Source organism: Panthera onca, chromosome B1, assembly GCF_046562875.1.
Source record: "Panthera onca isolate mPanOnc1 chromosome B1, mPanOnc1 haplotype 2, whole genome shotgun sequence".
Taxonomy (NCBI): Eukaryota; Metazoa; Chordata; class Mammalia; order Carnivora; family Felidae; genus Panthera; species Panthera onca.
The window spans coordinates 101,914,895-101,932,127 of NC_138342.1; the positions used below are offsets into that span (position 1 = coordinate 101,914,895).

The following is a 17,233-nucleotide window of genomic DNA, read 5'->3' on the forward strand; positions in this document are numbered from 1 at the left end:
GAACTTTTTCTAAAAGAGCAAGCATGATGGGATTGCAGAGTTCATTGGCTGATTCAACAAATGTTTACTGGGCACTTACTCTGTGCCGGGCCCTGGGAACACAGCAGTGAACAAGATGTGTGATGTTCTTGTGTTTGCAGGGCTTGTACTTCGGTAGGTAAAGGAGATGATGACCAAGTCAACAACTACACATAACCGTTCCAGACAGCGTATCATTGTGAAGAAAGTGAAACAGGCAAAGAGGTTGGAGGGGAGAAGAGGGAGTAGGTTGGGGGGAAGGAGCCCTCCTAGGCTGAGTGGTCATGGATGGCCTCTCTGAGGAAGTGACATTTTAGCAGGGGATTGAATGGAGAGGAGTAGTAAGCCATGGAGACTGAGGGGAAGGAACTATTTGGTCTACTGGATTTTATGTCCAGGAATCTGCCTCATCTGTGCCTTAACTGTCACCCTCAGCCACTAAGAGGGACGCGATCACAATCCACAGGGACCAGAAGACAGCACTGACTCAGTGAGGCGGCCACAGTCACATGAGGCGAGGAAGGACTGGCAGTGTTAAATCCAGGCATGCTGGGATGGGCGGTGACACCAGATGTTTTAAGGTCTGTTATCAGATGAAAGAGGGATTAGAAGCACTCTGGCTGGCCCAGCTAGTACCAGCTGCCCACATGGCACTATAGGGACGGAGATTGGGGCTCAATAAAATAAAGACTTATCTGACAAAGCTCTTAAACTGAACAGAGCGGTTTAAAGAGTAGGTGTTCTGACAGAGGAAGGATGCTTCCTGATTTTCTGGACTGAGACACTGAAAACAAAACAAAACAAAACAAAAAAAGCAAAAGAAAAAAAGAAAAAAAAAGGGCTATAAAACCTGCAGGAAGATTCTTAATAGGATTGTAGGGGCATAGTGTTTACTTAGATGGTTTGTTATCGGAGCTCTCCCTGTAAACTGTCAGTGAGTGAACTAGTGTTTATTAAGTGCCTGTTGCAAGATCCCTGGAGACATAAGAGGAGGATAAGGCAGAATTAAGGTCTTCCAGTGAAGCCAGAGACTTTGATTCTTATGGCACTTTCTTATCTTACTTGAATTATAGCTATTTTAATATTTTTTTCCTGTCCTGAAAAAAAAAAAAAAAAAAAAAAAAAAGCTCTCCATGAAGCAACATGAGTTTACTCAAGTACGTGTCCCCTGGAAACTATTACTTTTTACTCATCCTTGTATCTCCTATATAGACTTTTTCAGTTCTTATACAAAGTAGGCACTAAATAAGTATTTGCTTAATTATACTGATTTCAAGGAGTTTATTGCAAAGAGGAGGGTAATCTGAAATCTCTCCCATCAGATTCTGGACTACGCAAGGAAGTTGGGGGTGGTTGTTTGCCAAGGCCTCGAGGCTGATTCTTAGCTCCAGGCTGTTTTCCTTCTGATGCCCAGGATCTAACATTCAAAGGTGTGAAGTGGCTCAGCACTGGCCTCACCAAGCCAGACTCAGGCTGGTGACGAGTTTGAATTTGGGCTCTATTCCTTCTTCTGCCAAGCACTTCTGTACCACTGAGTCCATGGGCAGATTAAGTCCCCACAACTTCTTGATTCACCCTGGTTTCCGTGTTGACTCAAATGGAATAGTGTTCCTGACCAGGCTGCTCAAGAGTTACCTGAGATGCTGCATGAAAACAAGTACACGCTGGTGTTAATTAGCTCAGCAGCACAGTCCTGCCACGTACCAAATGAAGAACCTCAACATTATCCACTTTTTTGGATCTCCATCCGCTGTTCACCAACAAGTCCTGCCAATCTACCTGCTGCATATTCTCTCAAATTTGTTCTCTCTTCTCTATCCAAACTGCCAATGCCTCAGATTATCCACTTATTGCTTCTCACACCCATATCCCACAGCTTTCCTTGACCATTTTGCACAGTACTGACACCATTATCTTTATGAACAAGAATTGTTTCATTCTTCTGCTAACCAAAATAAGTCAGATGTTTCCCCCAAACTGGAGGATGAAGTCTGTGCACATGAGGTCCTTTACCTCACTGCTCACTCTGCCAGACTTATTCCCGACTACTGTCCGTACTTGGCTTGTCATTCCCGTGTGTTCTTCAGGACTCAGTGGCCTCCTTCACCTAGGACACCTTTGCTGCTTCTCTCGGTGGCCAACTCCTACTCATTCTTCACAACTCAAACATTTATGACCACAGGGAATTTAGTTGTGTGCTTTTCTATGTGCATACTGCTACTGCACACCGTTTTAATTTGTTTGTGCATATTCTTGACATGCCCAGGGTCTGTAGAAAGGAAATGCTATGTTTATGACAGTTATAATGGTGGTCATAGAACAACACCAAGCACATCTACATGACATTTTGTGTGTAACAAATAAATGAAATTGAAAGTAATAAAATTAACTATTATTGCTGATTTATGGGATTTGTTTCATAAGAGATATAATAAGCTAAATAGGAAACAAGTTATGGATGCTTTTGACAATTTTATGGGTATAAAATAGGTTGTTTTGTAAAACTTAAAGACTTGGGAAGTATTTCTTTAATCTTTTGAGGTGGGCCTCATGGAAACTTGTTGGCTGGCTGCCATAGAGGGGTGGTATGTGCCGGATGGTCCAGAGGCCTGGTATAGGGAAGCATTTTTTTTCTGTTGTTACCAGGACATGTAAGAATAACACAGTGCATTACTCAAGAGAACCTTTTTCCTTGAAAATAGGTGAAATATGGCTTGGTTGGGATACTTTCTGATCAGAGAATAGGAATGCTATAGACCAGTGCTTCTCAAATCTTAATGTGGATTCACATCACTCAACTTTCCTGTGAAGATGCAGATTCTAATTCAAAAAGTCTGCCTGTCACTCATCCTTTCTAACAAGCTCCCCAGAGATACGATGCTGATGGTTCATGGGCTGCACTTCGAGTAGATCTGTGTCTTTCAATTCCATGACCGATTATCTGGTTATGGTGGCACGATGATTTTCTTCTCCAGTATTTTCATTGCTTGAAATTTTTTTTTAATATTTTAAGTAATCTCTACACCCAATGTTGGGTTTGAACTTACAACCCCGAGATCAAGAGTCGCACATTCTACCAACTGACCAAGCCATGTGCCCCTCATTGTGCCCCCCTCACTTTCTGATTTCTAATTTTCACTCATTCCAAATGTTAATGTTTTAAACATATATTTACTTGGACGACATGGAGATTATACATATCCTTTCTTCCTTTTACTTTGAGAACTATTATTACATCCACACAATTTCACAGCTTTCTCTTTTCTTTACCTTCTTTAGATTAAAAAACAAGAAGACATGCAGGCTTATTCTCTCTGGGGAATACATCTGTGTTTAACTTAAAGCCCAGTAACTAGTGGAATTTTTTAGGAGATTGTGACAAGATCCTAATTTATTCATATACCTAATGAAGTTGGCAAATATACTACTAAGAAATAAGATGCTATCAAGAAGAAATAATTATTACCATAGAATAGTAAATACCATAGCTAAGAATTGGCATTTGATTCCATGGACCTAATCCCATATTCTCCCAAATACCTGATGGTCCTGAAGCTTTGTTTCTTTCCTCCCCACTGGCAGTTATTTTGATATGACAGCATTAAAGCCTGTCTGCTATCAAAGAGTTTTGGAAGTAGCCTCAAGTGCCAAAGCAAGGACAAAATCAAAGTAGTCATTAAACATACTGTAATCAAGATAATATACTTCAAATATAGAAGAGTGAGACAGATGTACCAGGAACCTTAAATAGTTCAAATGATTAAACCCTAAGTTATTATTTCCAGATTAAAAAAAAAAAAAAAGGAAAAAAAAAGCAAGGGGCACACAAGTATGTAGTTGTTGTGTTCTTGTAAAAAGAAATAAGTTCAAGTAACAGTTTTAAAATATGGATTTCTTCGGCGATCCCTCTTATAAAATCCAAGGCCAAAAACAAATGTAGAGCCCTGTCTTTGGAGAGATGAGATAATATTCTCCAAGGACACTGGTTCGTGACAATCTCACAGTTGAGAGAACCTCAAAGAGAGGATAGTTAATGCATCACCTCTCTTTTCTTTCTGTATCTCACTCTCTGGTCTCATGTCTCCAAGCCTGGGGACGGTTAAAAGGCTGCCAAAGTAAAATAGAAAATGATCGCTAGACTTTGAGTAAGAAGATCTGAGTTGAAGGAGTTCTGACCAAACCATTATTGGCTTTTGTACTTTTAGCAAATCTCTTAATACTCTTTGAGTTTCCTCATCCATAAATGGAAAACATTTATTCTCAGGGTTGTTAATGAGGTTTAAAATGGTGGGTGTGAATGCTTTTTTACAATGAAAAAAGGTCCTATTTATCTATAAATAGTATAAAACAGCTTCTCAAACTAGTTGCAAAATTTTATTCAACAACAAAAGATACATCTTTTGACTTGCTCTTCAAACAGGTATCAGAAAGAGTTTCAGCATCAGGTTATTCTATTTGAATTTACCTAATCTATCAGGTAACAGATTAGGTTCCTATTTAAAGACTGACTAGAAACACAGAGGAAAGGCCAAGATGTTGGGTTTTAAAAAATAATCACATAAACAGGAGGAAATTCTTAATATTCTTTTTGTTAGCCTTGATAGACCATATCTGAGGGCATCAATATTGTTTAATAAACAAAGATGGATTAAGCGGATTCAAAGGTGAGTGTTCTCAGGCTTTTTAGGCACTAGATCTAGCAAGGGATTTCAGATGCACGTGTCGAGATTAGAGAGCTGAGGATCAGGCTCAGTTCCTGGGATGTTCTGCATTATTATTTCTGGATTAAGAGATGATTAAAGAACAGGGCACTCAAAAGGCAGATAGTGCGGGCAGACCCCAAGGTCACTTTTAATGAAGAGTTTATAGTAAATTATGATGAAATAACACAAGCTCGTAAGTCTACAACAGAGAGATGACAAACCAAAAGACACTGACCACAATTATTTCATCCCTCCCCTCCTCCAAAAGTAAGATCTACCGTTAGGTGTGGTTTTCCTTTAAAAAAAAATTTTTTTTTAAGCATTGGGGAAAGGCTGCTGCTGGTGAGTGTCAAGGGTCAACAATGTTCATTGGTCGTTACACAAGATAGAGCCTGCCGAGAGAAAAAAAATGTTTCAAAACTGCCTCTTTGTTGTCATTGCTTTGTAAATGTGAATAAAACTTTAAATATAGAGATTGTTTTCAATTACAGATTGACCTTGCTGGCTGAAATGTTAATATGAGTGTGTGTATAAATATCTTCACTGTTTGAACTTACTTATTCCTCATTATGTTTTAAAGGGCTTTAAATGTTTAGAATATTTGGAATATCCTATCATATGTGTCTACAATAACTTTCATTCCACTGAAATGTGTAATTTCATCCAACTTGGGAGGGGGAGGAATCATTTATTTAAATAATTTTAAAAGAGACGTAACTTCAAATCTTATCTCTCAAAAGTGCCATATTATTAGTGGAATAATGGAATGACTCTAGAGGTGAATTATTATTATGAAATACCACTATTTTAAAAAGGGATTCTGCAGATTATTAATTTTTCAGTGTTGTACCTTAACACATACTGATTAAAAGTCGAAAATTGTAATCATTTTTCTGTAAAAACTTCTCTAGTAAGTTAGTTACCAAAACCAGCAAACAAACATCTCGCACATAAACTGTCTGCGATTAAGGTCTTATCAATTTAGACTAAATTAATGATCTTTTTAAATCATTAAATTGTAAATGAAAAATTTTCCAAGCAAATGCATCCTTGCAAATTAATTTGGCAATTAATCTCAATTAAAATTTTTTAGACATTTCCACCCATTCTGCTTATGAAACCAAGAGTCCCTACTTTATTTTAGAAGTGTGTGAATGAGTGTAGGGAAGTCTCTTAACTGAGTCTCAGATTTCTCAGAGGAGGAGGGTTACTATCTTCCTCACTGGGTTCCTGTGAAGATTAAGGTAAATGATGAATGTGGAAGTACCTTGTAAACAATCAATGGGTTTTACAAAGTTATAATATTGTTAATAAGTAGAATAATTTCCATTCACTGTTGTGAAATTCAAAACACAGAAGCAACTTTAACATAAGTTAGTAACTAGCAACTTTACAATAAACAATAAAATTTCAAATAAAAATTTCCAAATGTAGCACTTTACATATTTTTACTAGAGCAGATTAGACAACTTTTTTTTTTAACTCTTAGAATACTGAAAATTTTCAGAACATAATGGAATGTATTATCTATTTACTTGTAACAGAGGAATTATCAAATGCATATACATATAACTAAGAATACTTTTGAAGACAGTGGTAACTAATTTATTTGAGGGCTCTTTCAGCTTTCTGTTTAAGACCTCTGGCTCTCTAATGTGTTGTTCCCAAATCTTTTGGAATTGTAATTAAAAAATATATACCTGTATTTCATATATATAAAATAACAAGGCATTCTATGCCACAGTGAGTATCCTAGTTGATTATATTGGATGTAATCCTATACTTCATGTCATTTTTTCAGGTAGGGCTGACTTCTTGTCAGAGAATTGGAGATTGGAATGCCACTATTTTCACCTGACATTATTTTTACTTCATAGAAGATGTGACCTCTGCCATTATTTCTTTTTCATTGACCATCTGATACACTGAATAAGAGTGCTTTTGACATTAGATCTATTACATAATGTTAACAGAACTTCTTTTCCCTCTTTATACATAAAAGTCAGTATAGATAGGGTTTCTGATATTTTCTCATTTCATCATAATGAGGCATCTTGTGAGGGAAAGAGGACACCCTTTTCTAGAGACCTTTGCTTTACAAGATCAACACTAGATATCTGTTCAGTGCCTCAATTATTTAAAAGAGTATCCTGTTTCCTTCACTTTACTGAAAAGATATGTTTTTAAATACAAATACTCAGTAGACCTAACCTTGCAAAGATAATCTCAAGTGTCCTCACCGATTCCTCAACATCAAGATTCCATATCTTAAATTTACATCAAGGAAGAAAGAAGGTGAATTCCATATTTTGTGGGCCCAGTGTAAAATGGAAAGTGCAAGACCTCTTGTTCAAAAAGTAAGAATTTCAAGATGGTGACAGAAGAGCATTCGACTAAGCACAAGAGACCTTTCAAGTGTGGCCCCTGAGGCTGGCCCCGGGGATAAGTTACACTAGAGTATAAGAAACTGAGAGTCAATTACCGGTGGGAAGGGAAGGGAAGAGGAAAGGAAAAAAGCAGATACACACTAAGGGTAGGCTGTCCAAAGGAGAGGCTAAGAGATCCAAAGATAAGTGTCTCCCTTCTCTAAAATTCTTTCCAATCTGGCTTTATCTAGCTATTAACATCTCTGTAAGATGTTAGCAATGACCTTCCCCTGTTTTCCTTCCCAGGGGTATTTTCATATTTATAGGGGACACTGACAAATAAAATTACTTTAAAAAGGAAAAAAAAAAAATCATCTTTCGAAGGTAGCATTTTAGTACCATGAGAGGCCTTGGTAACATTTGGGGGCAGGACGGCTTCCCCAGTACCTCAGGGGACCTGCCCTTTTGTCCATCTACTAATATGGTTGTATTTGCTACTGTGACCGTTGGAGTATCAAATCCTTGTCTTCTATTTGAGAGGCAGTTTCATTTTCCATAAAAAAAAAAAAGTCCTATGTGTTCATAGCACACTTTAGCAAACTTCGACAGATCACCCCTCGAACTGAAATATTTGAGACTTGGGAAGGCCAAAAGATAAATGATTGCTGTCTTTTCTCAGTTTGCCAGGTGTTTTAGCTACCAGTGCTGTTTCTGATCTCTGTCACCACTGTTGGCAACAAATATCTCTTCAGCTATAGGATCCAGTTACTTCTGAAACAATCCCAACTTGAAGCTTTGGATGGTATCAGTGAATTTTAGTGAATGCTGTGACTTAATATGAATTACAACATTTATTGAGTGCTATCAACATATGAATAATATTTAGATTTAAATCATGACATATATACTAGTGTATTCTTATGGGTAACATGTATTTATTACCTGTCTTTAAATGTATTTTAAACAAGATAACTAAAAAGGATCAAGTATGTGTATTTTTATGTGAGATTATTTTGGTATGACTCTGATAATTTAATTAGAGACATATTTTATTACAGAAATAAAATGCATAATGTGACATTTGGCAATGCCCATGAGCTTAGAGTACACATGGCCTGAACAAAAGGGAGTAATCAAAGCCATTTCTTAGGTTCACATGGATTGCTGAGGTTTAACTTTTCACTACCAAGTGCTATAAATTGTAACCACCTATACTCCACGATGCACCTAAGTTGGAGAAACTAACCCTAAATAAATCAAGCCCTTTACACAAGCTTTTCTCTTGTAAACATAATATTTTCAAGTATCACAATGTCACCCCTCATTCTGTTTGTCAACTATCCAGATATGGTATTCTCTATCTTTGCAAATAAACACTTGCTCATAGTTTCTGTATTAAACAACAGTCATGGTGATTTCAAAAACAAGATATCGCCCTTCACAAATCTTTCTAATGATCAGTTCAGGTTTTACTCTTTCTTTTAGAAAATGATAAATTTCAGGGGTTCCTGGGGTGGCTCAGTCGGTTAAGCATCTGACTTCAGCTCAGGTCATGATCTCATGGTTCCTAGGTTTGAGCCCCGCCTCTGGCTCTGAGCCTGGAGCCTGCTTCAGATTCTGTGTCTCCCTCTGGCTCCCTGCCCCTTCCCCACTTGTGTGCTTGTGCACTCTCTCTCTCTCGAAAATAATAAATAAATCAACATTTTTTAAAAATGATAAATTTCAGTCTCATTTTGTCTAGATCTGTGTACACAAGGACAATTGCCTCAGAGAACAAGATGTAGTTATGATGACTTTTAGTTATGGATAAAATGCCCATATGAATAGAGTCCATATTTTTCGGCTATGTCTTTAGATTGTGGAGTACACGTCCTCTGAGCACACAGCTGGAATACGAGAGTGTTTGCCTTGCTTTCATGTTAGGGAGAAGACAGAAACTTGTACGGTCACTGTAGACTACAGTCAGGACCACTATTTGTGATACTGGCTGTAAGCATTCCAATTAGAAAACAGACATGAGTGCATGTTGCTAACTCGATTTTTGTTATTTGGTTATTAAATGTAAAATGTCCACACTGTGTCCAAGAGTTTCCTTCATTTGAGCTGATTTCTCTTCATGTGTAATCACGTTTTTATTGAGTTCTTTCCAAACTTTATATAACCTGTTGTTTCTTTCTTTTTTATTTTTTTTAATGTTTATTTACTTCTGAGAGAGAGAGAAAGACAGAGTGTGAACAGGGGCCAGGAGGGGTAGAGAGAGAGAGGGAGACACAGAACTTGCAGCAGGCTCCAGGCTCTGTGCACAAGCCTGACACGGGCCTTGAATTCACCAACTGTGAGATCAAGACCTGAGCAGAAGTCGGAGGCTTAACAGACTGAGCCACCCAGGTGCCCCTATTTCCTGTTGTTTCTAAAAAAGTTTTTTTTTTTTCTTTTCTAATAACTATATAGAAGGCAGCAAATTCTTTCAAAAGAACAATTAAAAGAGCCATTGGAAAAGTTAACTATATACATTCTGTCATATTTTTCTTTTTTAAAGATCCAGAGTTTTCACAAGTGAAACTAAAAATAAATATTTCAGAGAAATATATAAGATATTAAATGTATGTCCTTTTCAAATTTGATACAGGAAAAATTAACAAATCAAAACCCCAAACTATCCACCAACTTACTAAAATATATCAGTTTCCAAGGGATATGGATAATTGCAGAAGGAATAATGAGATATAATCTTGGATGTTTCTATATTTAAAGACTTGAGGTCTGTGGACTTTAAAGTTTAAGTCAATTTTAGCTTAGTGAGTGCTTAAAAAAAATTGACATTGTAACAGGACCCAATATCCAGCTGTTCTGTGGTCAAGTCTGTCTCTTCATCCCAAAGGGAAGATCTGCAGAAACAGATCGCTAGTTCACTTTTGTTCCATTACTGATCAACTACCTTACCCTTAATTTTTAAAATGCAAAACTAACGATACCTTTTTATTTGAGGTGAATTAATATTATATAGTTTATAATTTCCAAATATTTCAGAATACTAAAATACACAGATTAGGTGGCTTGCAGTTGTAGTAAGATACCAAAAGAAAGGGGGAAGGTGTGAATATAGCATCTTCGGGTTCAGGGAATGTGTTTCGGAAGTAAGCAGCTGAGAACACACCTGCTTTTGTCACTGGTTTGGGCACCGGTGGGCTACAGAAATCAAATGTCAGGTGTCATCTGAAGAGTGGCAAGAGATCTCCATGCACAGGTCCAAACACAGACTAATCATAACATGCTTTGTTTTTTCCCAGAAATACAACTGAATTTAGGATCAGCATACCACTATACAATGCGATAAAGTATTAGTTTTGTTTTTCTATGTCATACTATGTGATTCTTTTTTTTCTCCTTTTTAACAACAGTGGCACAGTATTTACTTTTCTTCCTAGGTGAAAAATAACATGCAGAAGCATGATTATGTGTGTCGTAGCTGTCAATGTGCACTGTAATATAACGGGAAACAAGGCAAAATTTATCCTAACTTTGGGGTTTAAGAGGGCAGGCATTTTTACATGGAATATTTAAATGTTTGAGGACTTTAATTTTGAAATCAGTTTGAAAGCAAAGATTTGGTGCTATTTACTATTTACTACTCAACTACATAACTTGTTTAATTGGTGCTTCTATGAATGACTGAGCCAACTAGAAAAGAAAAAAAATTATATTCTTCAGAATAATTGTTCCAAAATAAACATTTACAGGTTCTAGACATTCTTTCAAGGTCAAGTGAATAATCTGAATTAGTTTTGTAGATTACACTTGCCTTTGACCCAGTATAGATGACTATGGGATATGCTTTCTTCCTGGTGCCTAAGCTGATGGGAACTGACCCTGGCAAGTTCCATTTATTACTTGGATGGTACTATGGGTGCAGGGCTCCCCAAAGCAAGACCTGACAAGAAAAGAGGGAGCAAAACAGGGTGAGAACACTGCTTGGTCACTAGACTCAACTACTTTATCACTGGAATAACTAAGGAAAAAAAGACTAAAATAATTTTAATCCATGCACATTATGTGGAATTCTTACTATTTCTTGCTATTTGTTAACTCAGGCATAGTCGTCACAATTCCAATATATACTCATTCATCGCTGCAAAATGAAAAATAAGTTCTGTCCTAACAATGACAACAAAAACACAATTAGTTTTAAAATAAAAGTTCTGACCTCTTCATAGACTGACTAGAAATACTACAGAAATGAACATGGGAAGATAACAATGGACAGATACATTTTATTTCTACCTTTCCCTCCCTCCTTCCAAATAATTATAGTTTAACAACACAAAATTTCCCGTATTATACACGGAGAGTATGGTCAATAAATCCAAGTGAGAAAACTAAAATCTGAATCACCAGGTTCATGAAGCTGATTGAAACATTCGCTACATTAAGTTATCCAAAGACTGATCCACTGTGGCTACATTGAATGTAAGCATTCCCTCAGCATGGTGTTGCCAAGGTTATGACATCACTCTTTGCTTTTTTACCATTCATATGTTGCCACATGAATGCTCAATAGACCCAGGACAAATAAATGGAGGGTGAGAGCTTCCCTCATTCTTAGAAGGGTATTTTTCAATTATATATTTTGTTACATCTTAGGAGATAAAAGCTGTGTCTGCAAGTGATTAAAAGATGTTTTATATTCATGGTTTCATTTCTGCTGAAATAAATGCGTAATTTAAACCACACATAATTCCTAGCAATTTAGGCCCATTACAGAGTTCTAGCTTCTTTTTTATGATAGTTACTAATTAAAACGGAGTGTTACTGCCACGTGGAGCCTGTGACTTCCACATACAGGTTTAATGAATCAAACGCCCTGACATAAAAATGAAAACAATACAGACAAAGCTGCAAGCTGTTATGTTTCTAGTGTGTGGTAAGGATTAAGGATATTCACTGAAGTTAAGAATTATGCAGAGAAAACACTTGTAATTTCTTTCTTTAAAGGGAGAATTAAAGGGTTTTTTAGTGAAATCTGAAATAGTCACCAATTTTTCTAACTTCTGGACCCCTCATTCCCAGCGGACTCCCCCTCCTGAAGAATTCAAACTCATCAGAGTCACTTTTAAAGGATACATGATGGGATATTTTAATGTAATCCTGCATATAGGTTTAGATTGAAAATGGGAATTGGGACTATAATTAATTATGTTGCCATGTTTTTTGAACTTTAAGGAGACAGACTGAGGCAAGGAGGGCATTTCATAAGACTGCAACCTTCTAAAAGTTCATAGGTCAAGACTTTGGTAAAATGACAGTATCTTTTTGACATTTAATTAATTCCACATGCAGAATGAGTGTGAGAAATTAATACCCCTTTGGTGTACTCACTTTCTGAAACCACTGTAATAAGAGACTGACACAAAATCAAAACCAAATATAAACACGGTCTTCAGCTAGGGTATGGCCTTACGATCACTGTTACTAAACAATAATTAATAATAATAACTACTGATCGCTCTCGGTACGCGTATTTGCTCTCGCGTCCATCCATCACATCTTTCAGGATAATAAAACAGTTCAATCCCATCAAATCCTCCAAAGCGCTCCCTCTGGAGGGATGTTTTATCTCTACTTCTGTGAGCCCAGGGAGGATTCTACTTGTTTGAAGGGGGCGGAGAATGGAGCTGGGTCCTATTTATTTCCATTGACGACTCCCCGGGTTCTCACAGGCGCTCAGAGCCCGGGTGGGAGGAAAAGGGGAGGAGGTGCGGAGATTCCCTCCTTCAGAAAAGAAAAAGGGTTCAGGAAGCGAGGCGAAAGAAGGGGTGGGTGAGGGAGTGGGGGAAAGAGGGTAGTGTGGTTGGAGAGGTCAGGGACTAAATGAAGAAATAAATTCTTCTTTGATGTAGTAGGATCGAATGATGCGAAGTGGACGAATTTACCAGTCCAACTAAGTTGCTAAAAGGAACTATGTGAAAAAAAAAAAAAAGAAAAGAAAAAGAAAAAGAAAAAGAAAAAAGAAAACAACAACAACAACAACCCAAAAAACAAACCCAGAGACATTTTCTCAGGTTCATTTCTCGCTCAAGGTCTTGGTTTCACTGAGCTACTTGTACCCTGAGCAGGAGATGGACAGCGCCCCGAAGGGGGCCGGGAGCACAACCGCGACCTGCCCGAAGGTCAGCTCAGCGCCCTTTGCAGAGGTGCCCGCGGCAAACTCCGAGGGCCTCCGCGACCCACGCGGACCCGGTGCGGAGGGCCAAGGGGAATTCTCCAGCTTCGGGCGGGGGCACGGGGGGGGGGGGGAGGGGGCAGGAAGGGGGCAAAATGAAACGAAAACCACACCCTAAATTTTGCAGTTTGCTAAGTGTCCCAGGGGAACAGCGGGGACCTGGAACCACTCGTTCATTCCTGAGTGTCAGGGCCGCCCCAAGTCTCACCTCACTACTGAAGGTAGGGCGGACTAGAGCGAGCACCCACTGGTGCACACACTGGGCTAGGGCACTACGTACGCCCTATCGCTCAGTCTGGGGCGAGAAGGAGCGTCCCCTCGGTGGCTGCTCTGGTACCCCGGCAAAAGCAAGATCAGGTCCCAGGCCTCCCTGCTCAGCTCGAGGAAGTTTCTCTAACGATGCTCGCCTCCGAGGCAGAGCGCGAACGAGGTGCCAAAGCGGAGAGGTTCGGCTGGCCGAAGCGGACCGAGATCCCCGAGCCCCTGGCTGCGGCTGGGGGCCGCCCACCAGGACCCCGCGCCTGCTCTGCCCGAGCGCGAGCCGGGTGCGCAGTCCGGACTCCTCGCGTTTCGTCCCACACTCACGCGCCGGCAAGACCCCAGTCTCACAGACTTTCTGTAGCCAAGGCTACAGGAGGTGAACCGGAGGGGGAGGCAGCAACCCTCCCGGCAGGCGGGCAAAGTAAGTGTCCAGGCCAAGTCGGGGATAAAGGCTCTGCGGCTCCCGGGACTCCGCCGCACCCTGGGCACCTGGAACCCCGTGTCCCCGGCCCGTGCACGGTCTCTCTACCTCCTAACACCGCTGGGGCCGCCCAGCCACGAAGCCAGTGTGGAAAACCGAGGGAGATCTGCTCCACGCCCCTTAAGCCCTCAGCTCCTCGGGATCTGGCGCCCTCGTCCAGCGGCGACGGACAACCTCGCTGGGCCCCTCTGAGTTAGGGGACGCGCGCCTCCACCCCCAACCCCAGAGGAGCCCTCGGGTGTGAACACTCCTTGTACCAGGTCTTGGGGTGGCGGTCTAAGGCGTCGGGACGTCACGAGTTGCTTTCTTCTCGTTACTTACCTTAAAAAAAAATCGGTTTGCTTTTCCTGGGAGGGGGAGAGGAAAAATCCCTCCACGAGGTGTGGTGTGCGAAACAGTCCACGTCCCCGGCACCGGCCAAGATGCTAAGCACCAGTACTCAGGAACCGAAGGGGCTGGGAGGCGGAGGAGGAGGCCGATAAAAGAGAAAAATTAAATCGGCCGAAGTGTCCCAACTTTGCGGTGGGCGCTGCAAACTTCAAAGGCGGGCGAGGGCTGGCGGCGCGCGGCAGCCGAAGTTGCTTCGAAGTGGAGCGGGGAGCAGCGCGGGGCTGGGGGATCCCTGGGCAGAGTGGGGAAGTGGCGGGAGGTCCTTTTAAAAGGCCGCGAACGTGCGGGGGCTGGGCGCCGCGAGGATGCTGCCAGCCCCGCGGGGGCTGTCGCGGGCTCCGCGGGCGGCCGCTCGGGGCACCGGCGCCTGGCTGGAGTGCGGCGCAAGGAGAGCGGGGCGCGCGGGGCGACGGCGGCGGCGGGTGTGCGGCTCGGTTCGCTCCGCTCTCTCGCGGCTCCGAGCCGGGAGTGTGTGTTCGCTCCCGAGTGTCACTGCTGAAGCCCAGAGCCGCTCCCCCTCCCGCCCCACCGCTGCCCGCCCGCCCCCTCCCTCCTCTGCCCGCTGCCTCCCCCCTCAGTTTCTCCCTCCCTCCCGCTGCGCGCCACCGCGCGCGCGCGCGCGCACTTACACACACACACACACACACACACACACACACACACACACACACATACACACACACACATACGGAGACCCAGCGCTCCCCAAACGGGGACCTTCGCGGGCGGCATCTCAGGGGACGCACCGCCGTCCTTACCTCCCCGCCAGTCGTGGGGAAGAAGAGAGAGGCCCACCGAGACCCCCTCAAAGCCGCAAAACCTAGGGAGAAGCGTACGCTGGGCCATCGCACCGTCAGGGAGCCCCGGGTGCACAATAAGGGGGAACTCTGGGGTTGATTGGGGGCCGGGGGTGGAGAGACGAGCTAAATCCAGAAGGTTGGAGGCGGAAAGCAGAGTGCGCAAACTGTGCATTCATGTCCCACTTTTCACCCCACCGCCTGCCTACCACCGCCTTCACTCAGGGAGCGCTTCCCCCTCGGCGCACACCGAGCCTCCTCCGGTTTGAAACTCAGCAGCTGTTTTAACAATTGAAAAGCGGCCCTACAGGACCAGTGAGAGACGGAGCAGAGTGTGTGAAGCCATTAAGGCTGACTAGGTAATTATGATAAGAAGTTACCTAATTAGCAACCTGGCCAGGGCACAGAAAAAAAGGCGGGGGGCGAGGGGAGTAGTGAGTGATTTAGTGATCTCATTTTCCCAAATGCGAACCTAGTTTCCAGCAAACCTGGTTTTTAGACTCTCAAATTTTATGTTCTCAGAAAATAGTTTATTAAGATACAGTGTCAGTATTGAAAGCATGAAGGATACTTGCCCTCTTCTTGCCACAGAGAAATGAAGATAAGATGAAAATCAGCCTTACCGAGCTCATATGAACAACTATGGTCTTTTTGTTAAATACCTGGTCACAGAGGGCAGTCCAGTGAGGCTCCCAAAGTTTTGTGGCTCTTAGGTGAGAATACTGCCATAGATGGATTTATGGAACAGTTTATACTCCACAAAGTAGTTTTGCAAAAGCCATAGAATGTTTAAACGGCTAAAAGGGTTGTTGACATCACTGTGCAAGATTTTTTTTTTTTTTTTGCATATGGGACAATAAGGTGGGAAAAAGAGATCTCTTGGTGTCTGTTCAGAAGATCTGGAGAAGTGACTCCAGCACTTAACAGATATGACCCAGAACAGGTCATTGGGCATTCATTAACAAACATTTATTAAGTGCCTACTGTATACTATGTAGATATTGGTGCTGTGATTTCAAGGTAAGTCATAGTGCTTGCTGATTTTGAGGAGCTCACAGCCTGGTGGGGAGACTGAGGCATAAATGGAAATGGGATTATCACTATAATAAATATGCGTACCTGTTCCTGTAGGAACACTGGAAAGGAAACAGCTAATTCTTCTTTAGAAGGTACTCTTGATAGAGATTTTAGTGGAGAGTTCTGAAGGATGAGGAAGAGAACGCCAGGCAAATAAGGATAGAGAAGGAAGGGTATTCCACAAACCGAGAAAAGCAAGTGCAGAGGTTAGGAAATTGTCAAATTACACGGTGTGTCCTGGGAGCTGGGAGAAGTTAGGTGTGGCTGGATTGCAGGTGGAAGTAAGCATGGCCAGGCCATACCAGGATCTGTGGGCCCAAGGAGCCAAAACTCTCCTGAAGGGGGTGCATAGTTGAGAAACTAGTAAGGGCTTTAAGCAAGGACAGATTTTATGGTTTCTAACTGTCATCAGATAAAAGTTTTAAAAAGTTTTGTCTGCTGTTGTTGTGGAAGACAAATAGGAGAGAGATGGCAGTGAGGAGGTTATTTCCAGAGAAATTTAGGTCAGAACTAAGGCAATGGCAGTGCCCATTGAGAGGTTGGGACAGCTCTAGAGATATTTAGGAAAGAGAACAGACAGGACCTAGTGGTTGATTGAATTTGGAGGGTAATGGAGAATAGGAGTAGTTTAGACTGAGTTGGAGATTTCTGGGTGGGGCAAGAAGGCAAATGATGGTGCTGTTTGCCAAGAGGAACAACATATAGAGAGGGGCAGTTTGGGGAAGAATGTAATGCATTCTATTTTGTTCTATTTTAAACTTGTTGAGTTGGGGGAGATTGTGGAATATCTGAGTGCAGCACTATGTAGTCCACTGGAAGGAGTGTGTCTTCTCTCTGTTCCTAAAAGAGAAGACCCAAGCTGGAGGATCATCAGGAATCATCAGCATTCGGGTGTTTCTTGAAGCCAGGGAGAAGAAGAC

General features: G+C 41.6%; 1 protein-coding gene across 1 annotated transcript in view; it reads right to left on the reverse strand.

Moving 5' to 3' along the window:
* The window catches only part of NDNF (neuron derived neurotrophic factor), a 42,378-nt gene extending 27,452 nt beyond the window's left edge, over nucleotides 1-14,926 (reverse strand). Inside the window, exon 1 of the mRNA XM_060654270.3 lies at nucleotides 14,371-14,926. The gene's annotated coding sequence lies outside the window, so the exon portion shown is untranslated. The remainder of the gene's footprint in view (nucleotides 1-14,370) is intronic.
* Nucleotides 14,927-17,233: the final 2,307 nt, after the last annotated feature.